The 14,082-nt window shown below is 33.0% G+C and overlaps 1 protein-coding gene across 2 annotated transcripts in view; it reads right to left on the reverse strand.

Annotated features, from left to right (window-relative positions):
* LOC111048770 (alpha-tocopherol transfer protein-like) overlaps positions 1 to 14,082 on the reverse strand; it is a 33,214-nt gene that overhangs the window by 13,911 nt on the left and 5,221 nt on the right. The window contains exon 1 of one of the 2 annotated variants that reach the window (XM_039430334.1): positions 486 to 697. The exons of the other annotated variant lie outside the window; for it this stretch is intronic. The gene's annotated coding sequence lies outside the window, so the exon portion shown is untranslated. Of the gene's footprint in view, positions 1 to 485; positions 698 to 14,082 lie in introns of those variants that run through there. 2 annotated transcript variants of the gene reach the window in all.

Below are 14,082 nucleotides of genomic sequence, written 5' to 3' on the forward strand. Positions count from 1 at the left end.
CTTATTATTTTATAAAAATCACAATTAACAATGGAAATATACTAGGAAATCAGTCAAAAGTAGATATCACAGTAAAAAAATCATAATTCACAATGGAGATATACTAGAAAATCAGTCAACAGTAGATAGATATCACAGTCATTATCCATAACAAAATTGATAAGTTACTGAGAACGTTAATAAATCTGAAAAATAAAAGCTTTTGTAGGCAAGTAGAACGTGAATGTTAGCCAAGTCACAATTGAAATGAAAATATAAGTTATGATACAATCAATCTACAGTGAATATCACAGCTTTAATATCAGCATCAACACACTGGATAGTCTACCTACAATCGTAGGTCAGTCTGCAAACGTCAGTAGTTTGAAAAAAAAATTATCGGGTCATTGGGGCAGTTGAATTTGTATGTAACATTCAACCAGATCACAATTCGAATGGAAATACAATACGATTAATGCATATAAATAAAACAATAGACAAGTTACCTGCAATTATGATTATTTGTCAATTAGAAGAGAGGGAATGATGAGGTCAATGTTCGATCGATAAAAATAAGACGTTCACTCAAATCAAAACATAAATGTGCTCTGTGTGTGTGACTCTAAATAACTCCAAATACCATCAAGAAACTTTAACCAACAGGGTTCTAGAATATTAAAACATGATCAACGTCTTTTGTACCTGTTTGAAACACATTTAACTTTGTAAGCCCTTCTAATATTTTCATTTTTTTTAATAGTGACTCCTTTTTAGCAAATATTTACTAAACAACTATCGGCTTCTGCAACTGGTGCAGATACAACAAAATATTATTATTATGTATTCATTGTAAGAACCTATTGAATCATTCATTGTTCCACAACCTTTAATGTATCAATTGATTTGCTCAAATGACAACACACTTTGTATTCAAAGGCCGATTATCCATAAATTATTATCACTTTATGCCATGAATTACCAAATAAGTAACACCAATTATTGTGTAAAATAGAAATAGAATTGTTCATGTTTAAATTAAATATAAAGTACTAGGAAAATAAAAATAATATGATATTGTGTAGAAAATTGATTTAGTAGGTAGAATAGGCTATACATGATATTATGTTGATAGTTCAATTATTATTTTAAAATTAACCATCGATTACAAAGAATGAAAGATGATTCATTATAGGACTCATTTTTGTTTGATAAATTAGTTATGCAAGAGCACAGGAGATTTTTACAAGAATTTATTTCAAAGGTATTCTCAAACAGACATCTACTAAAATCTAGAAAAATTATGTTTTGAAAAATGGTTTGCAATATGAACAGTAGGCTACCTAGTCTACTTACAAAAGAAATTAAAAAAACATTCAGGATTGTAGTCGAAGGACAACCAATAGATTTTTAAACTTTGTAAATTGGACAGAATATTGAAAATAAGCAACAGAATAACACAGATGAAATCTTGGAATCTTATAATACGGTAGTCCGACAGAAATCTCAAAAATCGAAATAACGTGATAAAGGTCACAAAAATTGCAATCTCAAGGATGAAAGTCCAGGAAATTTGAAATCGTTCGCCATCTGACATTGGTTGATAAAGAGCTCATTTAAATGACTTGAAAATGGCATTAAGATCCGAAACATGTTGTGATAAAATAATTAAAAGGGTAGTAAGATTTATATTTTATTTATATTAAAAGTAGCCCTAAAGAAAAAAGACAGCTCATTTAATTTTGCTACAGTTCGTGGCCTATTGTTTCAATTCAATAATAATTATTATCTTCAGGACTGCTACTACATTGTTGCTCATTTGTAATGATTATGCTTCTCGCGGTTTAATACGATATAAATTACATTTTTTTGTAATCCCAAGTATACGAATTCCACATAGCAAGCATCATAACACATTTTGCAACTTCAACCGTGAGATTTTCTTTATAAAAAAGCAAGGACTGAGAAAGTCAGCATAGCAATAAAGATAATGGTGAGATAGTTATTGAATGAGTTGATAATAGTTAGTTTTATATCTGGATGTGAATTCAGGAGGTCATTTTTGATGGTGTAATGTATCTGTTACAAAATTATTCCACTAATTCATGTCAAACTATTTCAGAATGGAAAATTCGTGGTCGCTTTTTATGTACTTGGAGGTGGGGAAACAGCCGAATCCAGCACCAAGGTTAATTTAATGCTTCTCACTTGAGTTTCCAACTTCTAGAACTAGTTATCAATTTGATCTGCTACAGTTCCGACAATTCGTCACAATATGAAATCGAGTGACAAATTTTAGAGATTTTATATGCTGGTCATACCTTATTGAAACTCCAAAATTCATTTGACACCAACTATTAACACATGAAAAAAATGGAGAAGAATTATTTTAAATATCACAGTGCAAAATTTTGAAAAGATTAAATTCAAATTACTGAAGGCGTAGTGAGGATAAAATTGAAAATTCACTCAAAATTTTATTCATAGTCATCATAGTTCTTGTATTAAGTTCATTTTATCCCCTTCAACTGGTTAATAATGAATATTATAGATTTTAAATTTTTCAAATCACTGTTAATCATGTGAATAATAATATTGAGATAGGTAAGTGAAGCTCTCACAACTGGATTGTTATCATTCGATCAATAGAAGAAAGGACAGACCTTCAAACAAGTAGGTAAAAGTGCACCAACAATGACATCCATTCATCCATTCATAGCACATACTCGGTTTCAATTTATAATCGTCATTGTAGAAATGGGTCAAATGCACACTTTTGCCCATCTAAGGCGGCTAGAATTCATTGAAACCCAGCAAAGATGGCGTTGAACAGAATACATTGTTATCAGCAAGTATGAATTAGTCCGACCGGCAACTGAAGCCTTCTAATGGTCACTTGTCCGTTATGCAACACTATCTAGTTCTCCAGTCGGTTAATTCGAAGTACAATCGGATCAACGCTGGATAATTTAGCGAGAGAATGCTTCAAAACTGACATACTTATCTGTCACATTCAATGATCTAACCAAAACATGACCCACTCTCGTTGAGTGTGAGTACAAACAGTAATTTGGAGATTCCCTCATGATATAATGGAGAGTCTTCTTCACAGTCATATAATATTTTGGTAAAAAATGCAACAAAGTAAGAACTAGGTCATCGTTGATGTTGGTAATGGAAATATAGTATGTTATGCTGTTATAGAGATCACTACCATCTTGATTGAAGAGTTTCAAAATTAATCTAGATTGCCATTGCATTCGAATCTGTATCATTATTGCATTTTTTCATGACATCTACAATACCATTTTATTAGAATCTGTTTGCATCATTATTGTATTTTTTCGTGGTTATTATATCAAACTTATAGGTGCATCGTGCTTTATAATTTAGTTCTATTATCTTGAACTCTATAACGTATATAGCTATTCCATTGGATATTTAACCATTTTAACAGCATAATTCAACATCCACAAGAAAATTGGTTGAATACAGCATATAGAACACTTGAAATTTAATTCACTTCTACATGATTTTTTTCACAAATATTATTTAAAGTTGAATATTTTCATTTTATTAGTAGGATTCGAAGGTTGATTAGGTGAATACAATATTCCTATAATAATATTTATCACAATTTTAATCTTTTAGTTGATGTCTCCAAATTCTCATAATTTACTCAACTATGCATATTAATATTTCCAGTTTATTAATAATTGAAATATTTATTTCTTCCTTGAACAAGAATTATAATACACGATATATATTTCTGTTATTTCAATCAGTCAGATTTTTAATTCTGAAGGAAAACTAGACGCCACTCATGAAGCGACTACATAATAAACTAGTAAGTGGAACATGTTCAAAGAACATGAAATGTTCGCCTTATCAATGCAGTAACGCGGTCTATCAACTTTGATACAAGTGATAAGAATTGGAATGCACCATACGCTCGAGCGTAAAGAGAATTGCATTCAGGAAATGTGTGTGGGTCCTATTAATTGCACTTCATACAATATGAGATCACCGTTGCATTTCCAAGGGGAACGAGATAAGAAGTTTTTTCAACTTCTATGTCTACCGTAGTGCTGACTTCAATCAGTTTACTCCTTAGTGAATGTAGAGTGAGACAGAGCAATGCATGAGTCGAATAGAATGCATGAGAAGTTTATTGATTCCAAAATTTATTGTTACAAAAATAAATTTTCATCTGATTGTTCAACTAATATAAAAAATTGAATAAAACTAAAATAAAAACTGAATAGTGAATGACTTACGGTTCACTGTTATCAACTTACTGCTTACAACGCAATTTCAATTGAAATTTTATGGATTCTATTGAAGTGAGTTTGGATCAGTTACAATATTATCGATAAAATTTATTTGATTTATTGTAAGAATTTATTTAGGTATCACACTCAACAGGGAATCATAATATTCAAGAATTTGTCAATGTCTGAGTTCTTGCCAACACTGTTCAGTTACAACCGCACCGTATCATAGAAAAAACTATTTGGATAAGTCGATTGTTGGTAAACAATTCAGCTACAAACAATAACATAGATAAGAGTTATATTGACACAAGCTTCAAATAGAGGAGCAGTCGTGTTTTCTCATGCTCTGATGAGATGCTGAGAAGTAGGACAGTCTAAATTATGCTATTGGGCAGACAGAAGATTTTCTGGACAATGGAATAATATTATTATAATTAGCGTATGGCTTTCAAAAGTGGGGAGACCCAAGAATAGTTCCACCTCGCCGTATATAGAAGAAAATGCAATATAATGTGGCCACAAGACCAACTGAATGGTGATATCATATCCATTCTTTGGCAATTTTTCGTCCAAACCAAAATTATAAGAAGGGAATTGCATTTTTAATTGTGAAATCTTCTTAGATCTACATCTCAATTTGTGTTATGAGACTGCGAGGACAATCAACCCTCAAATGAATAAAAATATTGGAATTATACTTTTAATGAATGAATAAAATTGAGAGAAATTTCACCAAGAATTTCCACCATGACTGAATATTGGATTGAACTAGGAAATGATTTTGTTAAGATGTAGCCATAGAGAAACTAGATCCTAGTTTAGTTATCTATATCATGGAGAACTTAAAATTCATTCGAAAACTGTTTCTTAAAATGAAATTCTAAATATAAATATGAAAACTTTTTCAAATACAAAAGTTGTTTGTTTTCTTGGTTGTGTGGTGTGAATTGTTTATTTAAAAATATCATTCTCATAGCCTATATTTTTATATTTGTGTATTGTTAAAATTGGAATAGGCTAGGAACAGTTTTGCACTTGGGCCTGTTGATAAATGAATTAATATAACATTCAAGATCAACCATTTTTTATAGCATCAGAAAATGACAGATTGGACTACCGACAACTAATTTTATTCAATAAAACAAACTAAAATTAATGAGTCTCATCTGCCGTGATGAAGTATGTCGATCGTTTACAGAATATAGCACAGTGACGCTACATAGTAACTCACAACGTGCAGTGAAAGTAAACAAAGTTCACGACGGAGCCTGGAGAAAGCTTTTTCAGCCAAGAGTGTAAATCTGACTGACCTACAGCTCCGTGGTTACTGGTACTCCCATTGCCTGCCTGCCTTACATAACAACAGCGTCATTTTGTTACACCGACAGTCACCAGTGAGTTACTTTTGGTACCTAGGTCAAATAGGTAACCGGTTACTTCAATGGAACTCAATTGCCTGTGGGATGCATTGTGAATCTGTGAACTCATACTATGCTATGCATATGGGAATATCGATTAGTACCGTATATGTTGAGTCACAAAGAGCCAGTGTCCAACAGCTTATTGTGCATAAATTAAAAAAGTGTAGTACAGCGGCTACTCAAGTCTCATCAATTTTTTTTCATTGCTCAAATATTTTAGAACGATGGAGTAAAGTTTAAATGAGTTTCACAAAATAAACACAGGATATGAGTAGTAGATGTGCAATGGAGATTCTTGAATAATAATTATTGTGAGGAATGCAAATTTGAGCTCTTACATTTGCTGCTCTTCGGGGTCTTAATAAGAAAAAAGCTCTGGGAAATAAGATTTTCCAGATAGAATTATGTAGCCTAATTATATTATATGAAACAATGAAGATTATAGATTTTCATGGGCTGAATTAATATAGAACGCAGGCTATTATTTATGAATGTTCTTTTAGACTGATGGAATCAAGCCGTTGTGCAGGAAGCTTGTTCATGTTCTGTAATGAAAGGATATTCTATAGGAAAATTCATTAAGCCTGGAATAATACAGTGAATATTTTGGAAGATATATTTTGAAAAATAGTTGAATTCAAGACTCTCTTGCGAATGACTGCCGCACTAATCATATTTGGATAAGAATCCATTATAACGAATGGCTTAACAATAATTATTGAATGAGTCAATAGAATAAATTGGAAACTGGAATAAATAGAATAAATTGAAAAGGAAGTGGAGAAAATCTGATGAGAGTAATTGAAGAAATTTTAATAGCAATTGGATGGAAATAACTTTATAACAAATTGAACCGTAACTTTATTATTGGAGTAGGTAACCTTTACTTTTATTATTACTGAGGCCTACAATCAAAATTCAATCTCAATTCTATATTAGCTCAATTTACTATGGGCATACATTAGCTCGATTACTATTTTGTGACTGACAAATTATTTAGAATTGAATGTTGAGATTTTTCGGAATCAAATCATCATTTGATTTGTGAATTAACCCGAGTAGCAACTGAAGGTTGGACACATACAGCTCGTTAGGGAAATGACAGACTTTACTAGAATAAGGCTATTGTACATCAACTTGGACAAGTTAAAATTTAGTGTCTCGATATATGAAACTCAATTTGACCTAGGAATAGTATCATTTTCAAAGGTAGCATTAAAATTTCCTGGATTATTATTCTAGTCCGGACACACATCACGCAACCTATTGAAGGTCGAATGAAAGCTTCTTATGTAGGAAATTATTGAACCAAGCCAACTAGAGCAAGAACGGAAAACAAAGCATCTCTAAAAACTCAACAATATATGAACTGGACTTACATGGAAGTAGCAGTGATATCAGATTGTATTCAGATAATATTGTTCTATGAAGGAAAAAGTCAAAATAAAAAAGAAAGTCGGTCATTGTTAGTGAGGGTGTTTTTTCCTAATTAATAAAAATTCAATATCATGCACTTTTTAATAGTCTACTTTTTTAATACTTCCTCATTCCTTGACCTGAATTTGAAGCATTTTAGTAATTATAAAGAGGAAATTTAGAGAAAACAGAGTGGAAGATTGACTTGATTTTAATAGTAACAACTCTTTTTATTAGTGGAAAATCTTGTTTTGTTTGAAGGCAATTACAAAAATTACCATGATTATTATTGCAATCAATAAAATAATTAAACAATTAGATAGCTTCCGAACTTTTGAATTTATAACAAATTGAAAATATTTCATAGGCTCACTACACTGTAAAATGACAGTAGTTATACTCGCAAACTCCATACCAATCAAAAATCATAGTGTCTTACGACAACTCATGAAAAGGTTAGACTTAAGGTGGGCGCACACAGATCGTCATCGGACGGACGGCACGCATCGGCGCATCGGAAGGATCAGACGATTAGATTTGATGCAATGTTTTCAATTGGAGTGCGCATACCTATACGATGCGGATAGGTATGCGCTCTCCAATTGAAAACAATGCATCAAATCTAATCGTCCGATCCATCCGATGCGTGCCGTCCGTCCGATGACGATCTGTGTGCGTCTACCTTTATGCAGGCTTCCGAGTTTTATACTAAATTATTAATCAAATATATTTTCTCTTTAATCGAGTAGGCCTACTTGAAGACAGCTTCACAAAATAAGCTCATATTTATGTATTTATGATCAAATTATGCATGAACTATTTGCATGATTCACTTGGTGGATACAGATGAAGAGATTATATTCAACGAAACTGAGAGTGTACTTAGGCACTGATGCATCTACTTGAAAGCCTGATAGTTTTCTATCCTGAATCATCCATTCAGGCCTGAATCATTCACTATCGCATCACCCTAAGGCTAATTAGTGGAGTGCACTTTATGACAGGTATAATAGTTTATTACAGTGATCTTCACAGTTTCCCTGGACTCAATAAATCGTCAACAATATCCATTGGAATACCAGTCCATTATTATATAACACGGAAATTGTGTTAGTGGTGAAGTAGGAGATCATGCATCTGAGCCGGCTGACCCTGTTGAACCTAGTTCCTACACTCGCATTCACTTTAAAGTGTCAGCATTGGTTGCCAGGGGGTGCTGGCAGTTTAAAGTGAACCTTACCACACTAACGACTGACTCCAACCACGCATTGCATTCACTGACCAGGCATCAATGGAACGTCCTTCTCTTTCTATAAATGTAGGTTCTTTTTCTAGATGGATTCGAATTCTGAATATAGGACTTTTTATAGTTACGATGGATTCGATGGTTACTGTACGATGGATTCGAAAATGGCAATTTATAGATGATTTCTGCGGTAAGATGTTTATATGGCGGAAGCTAGTTTGGTATTTCAATAAAGCTGTTTGGTGTTTCTTTGCAACAATTTATTCGGAAATGTTCCAGTTGTTATACAAATCATCACTAAAAATCATAATCGAGATAGGCAAGAATATAAAAATGAAATTAACCTGGAGAAATTTGTGAAAGATGTATTTCTCATCACACATGATTGGGAGTACCTTCAGTATTTTGTAAAGTGTAAAATACTATCATTGAAATTAAATATTTTATAGGCCTGCTATAAAACCCCACTGTTATTAACAGTACAATTCAATAATAAATGATGAAGTGATATGCAATAGGTCATTCATGAGATAATTTCTCTCTCTTATTACCTGCACTTTTAGCAATCAAGAGTGCTGCACCGTATTTATTTAATAGATATTCATTAAATAATTCGAATTGCAACCAAGTTCGGTTATTTAGATTAATAGGTAGTGGTGATTTATTCATTTAATTATATGTGGGCCCAGATACAGTAGTACCGGTAAATCCAATTGAGGGTTTTAAAATATATACATTCATCACCAAGAGACTAAAAAGGATGTACCATATGGTCCTCAACCTCTTATCTGGTTTATTTAAGTTGATTATTCACAAAATTTTCTCATCACTGTTATCATGAAAATGAAACAAATTTAATGTAATAAAAACACAAACATAATTATATTGTCAAATTTTACCGTTTTATTTGGTACAGGACCATGTACCAATTGACACTGACACTTGATATTTGATACAAATTTATTTCAAGCAACCCTTTGAGTACATCTTTCCCCAAAATATTTCAGTCATTAAAATATATATGGTCTAGTGTTATGTATAGCCTTGAACTAGAGCCGTCTCAGCAACAAGGTTATTCATTGGATTCAGTTGTTATATAACGGAGTGTCTTTGTTGCTCGTCAATATAGACATATACTCGTCCATTGTCATTGTTCACGCTTCAGTCTGTGTTGCCGACGCACATAATCCAAGCACAATCAATCAAGCATGTTCATGACATTCAAGTTCACAGCATTCAATTGATGCGGTACTTGAAAATGATACTCAACATCACTGACTATTTCCCAAGTTCATGTTGATGGTCTTATTTAATGATAGTATGGGAAAATTGATTTTTAATAAATTTGAAAACTTATAATCCTCTATTTATAATGTCATTCTAGAAATGAATTGATTTGATAATGATCTCGATTTTTTAGTAACATTTATCTTTAATGATATTTTAAAATAGAGCAGAAGACTTTGTGTCGGTTGCACAAAAGCAGGTTAAATATTAATCGTGATCTATGAAGGAAGGCGTTTTTGAAAAGACGGCTTCTCTGATTGGTTCTCGTGGAATTAATCACGGTTAAAATTCAACCAGCTTTTGTGCAACTGGGCCTCAGTTTGGTAATTACAAAAAAAAATGTTAAAATATTTTAAGAAAGAAGTTGATAGAATCAAATAAATTTAATGTTGGAGAAACAAATTAACATAAATGAATGTTAGAGAAACTAATTCTAATGTATAGATGTTTTTATGGTGGTAACATTGAATGAAATAATTAAAATCCACTTTGAAAATGTATGTTTCAGTTTCATTATTCTAAGATTATTGAATTTAGGGAAGAGCTTGAATTATTTGGAAAAGTCACCTCTTTCGATTGGTGTGGGGTCGAGAAAAAGTGAAAAGAAAATGTTTTTTGCCTTCCAAAAGACCTTATTGTCAAATAATTATTGTTGACTAATGTTGCCAACAAAATTATGAAAAAATTGGCATGAATTAGGACCCCTCCCATTAATCTGTTATTTTTATTGATATTTGCGAGTCCAAAAAGAGTAGCTTATTATTGCTTGCAACGATAGTAAAATTTTATATACAGCATCTAGGAAGTGAGGCATTTTTCTATACTTGGATATTGCAGCATAAAATTACAGTAAGAGTCGAGGCACACATTTCATAGCACTTGGAATTTGATGAAACCTGATAATACTCAACAAGTTGGCATAAGTTATGCAGGTAAGTTTATCGCGAATTTTTGGTCCATAAGGAAAGAAGGCGAATAAATTGTTACATGATCATCATGCAGCTGTTGAATAACAATTTGGTATTTGGAGGGTTGACCAGTGTCGCTTGAAAGGTACAGGCTGTAGCATACTTAAGGGCTTCTACATATTTATACTGGCAGTAATGACTGCTTCAGCAGGTTACATAATTTTGCGGCTCAAAGGAAGACAAATGATAAAGATGACAGGAAAACAAAGAACAACGCTGAAGGAGCAACAAGGAAGACAAGTATCTGTAAATGTCTTTTATTCATATATGTAAGTAGCATGAACTCAATAACGATTGGGCGATTCTGATTATATCACTCAAACGCTACATATGGTTCATTTTACGTATTAATATACTAGGAAGACGAGACACATAGGCCGATAAATGTGAGCTACCTCTCAACCTCTCAAATGATCTATAGTGAGATTCATTTCCAACTGTCAGCATTGATTAAACGGGAAGTGTTGGTGTTATTTATGAGAAATACTGACAGTTCAAAGTGGATCACATTGAAGTGATATATCAATATTGACTTTGATGGAATTTCATTCAGGATTCGTTTAAAACGTCTTTGTTCAGTGAATGAGTTACTGAATGACAGCTCATTAGTCATTTATGTAACAGGCGGTGGCATTTAAAAAATTGACTGTTCTCATAGTTAGCATTTTGTATTGAATTGCTCACCATCAAAGAGTTAATTAATAAGGATGTTGAAATGCCGTACCGTATGTAAAGTTCATACTCACATGTATCAAAGTATGTAATACATTTAACTTACATAAGTTATCAGTTGAATATTGGATATCTATAGTACAGTAACTCTAATTTCATGAGCTGAGAATATAGTTTCTAGGAGATAATTTTATACCAAAAAATCCACTTTAAACTAATTTTCTAAGGAAAGCTGGGTTGATAAATTCTAAATGCATAAGAAATAGAGAAGGTGATTAGAATTCGATTTAAAATGCGAAAGAATTAGTGGCGAGAAAATATCACAAAAAACAGCCTTCATAGCAAGTGGAAACTGAAATATTTGGAGGACTAAAACCCATAGATGTTAGATGTGACGCCTTTTTGCAGACATCAAAAATGAAAACTAGCTAGAAGATGACTTATAAATTCTGTGAAGAAGATCAAAGTCATCTAGATATTTTAAATCTATTTCTAAAAACCTTGAATTGTGGTACAGCTATTTGGTAACTCATTCTTTAATATTATTTCCCTGAGATCAAACAATCGATTCACGGTCTCTGGGCTTTAAATCTCTCCAGACGCTGATTCAATCAGAGCAGCTTATTGCAGCTTGATGACTCCAGTAGCATTAGAACGAAAATTACTTTAATGGGGAATTTGCGGTGGAATGACCTGGTACTGGTAAATTTACCACATTAAGTGATTTCATACAAAGGTTCAACTGTGTTTTCCTCTTCCACCTCTGACATTAATTTTGCAACTTTACAACGGATACCGTACTAAAATGAAAAGCCTTGCAACGATGCTTCTCATTCACCACTAATAATAATAATTTTGTATTATTTGCCGTAGTGAGATTCATCTAAAACAGTCAGCATTGCTTGAAAGGGAAACATTGTTTTTATTTATAATAAATGCTGAAATTGTGAAGAGTACCTCACTATAGTATCTTGCAAATAGATTTGTGTAACAATTTGATTAGTGGTCATACAACAGAGTATGAAATTCAAAGCCAAGCTTAGCTTGATTGAAGGTGTGGACTACTGTATTTCATCTCGTAATGAGGATGGGATTGAGCTAAAAAAATCTTGATGTTTGCTATATCTCTGCTCGGTACCTACTTTCTTGAGCTAGGGACTCACTAGGGAAAATCCAACGACTAATGTGAACAGTACAATCAAAGAAAATAAGATGCTAACATATCGTACGGTTTTTTTTGGTTGAATATAATTTGTTGGTATCTATATGATTTTTTGCTAAATCCATTGTCCATCTAAAATTGGGTTATTTAATTTAGGAACACTCTGTTATCTGCATGTTGTCGGGTATACATCAATAAGTACGTTTGGTGCGTTCCAGTATAAGTATAAAATAATTCGGGGGAGGATTAATCAGGACTGTCTCTGCCTGTTGTTACTTTCCCAATCATTATAATGAAGTGATAACTAAAAATATTTTTATACTTGATCAATAAATTAATATGAATATTCATCTACATCCCGTGAACAGTAGGCCTACTTTAATTCTTTATTGTACCACTTCGTCCTGTTCTTATCTATTATATTTTATACTATCTACTCTTTGTTCGCATGCAAGATGTTGTTTTCTGCATTGTTTTGATATGTTGAATACTGTGGAGTGAGTGGCACTAAATGAGTTTTAGTTGGCTATATTTCAAAAGTTAAAAATATAAAACTTTTATGAATAAATTTTATGTATAAAACTCTATAAGAATGCTGTACCGGTTTCCAAGTTCTATTCAATAGCAGTACTAGGATCAGTAGATCAGCTTAGCGGTGTGATTCGGGGGTAAAGTACATAGTATGCTACATCTTAAAAATATTTTCATTAAGTTTTTACACCGGCTAGTTTAATCCGATAGCAACACTGAGATCAGCTGAGGTGTATCACCAAGTCTCCACATTTTGCAGCTGAATAATTTCTGTGTGCCATTATCTGGACACCTTTCTTCCCGAGAGAGACAGAGCGACTGAGAAAACCCGTTGGTTACGTGAAAAGCTGGCGTTTCCGCGTCTGTCGGACCCGGGTCAACCCTCTCGCTCCCACCAACTATATTTATACAACTTTTGCTAACTATATAGACAAGCGTCGATACAGGTATACAGTTGGGATACAGCACGATATAGGTATACGGTACAGCAGTTACGCTTCCTTCCTAGGCTTTCACGTAACACTCACTACTGACACAGTCACTTACTTTTGCAGACCCCAACGTAAACAACAACACAGACAGCCGAAATGCGGCTCTTTTTCCAAGTGGGTCACTGCGATCTTCAGCATAATCGTCACTATCATAATATCATCCTCGGCTCACTTATCATCCTTGTTCAATCATTGTTATTACGGGTGTTCCGTGACGCTTCAAATCAATTGCACCTTGTTACAGGACCCATTTCTAGATTGAAACATTGCTTTGACAGAAACAATGGTTATACGAACTGGCCTACAATGGTCGTTTGTTGCATGATACTTGCAATCCGAGTGCATCAATATATTTTTCCCTGAACTAGAATAGTTCATATAAGATGAAGAGATAGTGTCCAAATATTAATGGAAAGAATATTGAATGACCTGGCTGGCTCAATCTCAGGAATAGTGTTAAGAGTCTAAAGGCGCCACTTTCAGAGGGCCTCTGACAGATAGTAGGCAGATAATAGGCCAATGTCAGTTTTCTAGAATCAGTTTTTAGGTGTGTTCCAAACCACTAAGAAGCTACTGGGCTCACATAATGACAAACTATAGCACCTCATGGATATATAATATAATAGATGAAGCGTTCA

Source organism: Nilaparvata lugens, chromosome 6 (genome assembly GCF_014356525.2).
Source record: "Nilaparvata lugens isolate BPH chromosome 6, ASM1435652v1, whole genome shotgun sequence".
NCBI lineage: Eukaryota > Metazoa > Arthropoda > Insecta > Hemiptera > Delphacidae > Nilaparvata > Nilaparvata lugens.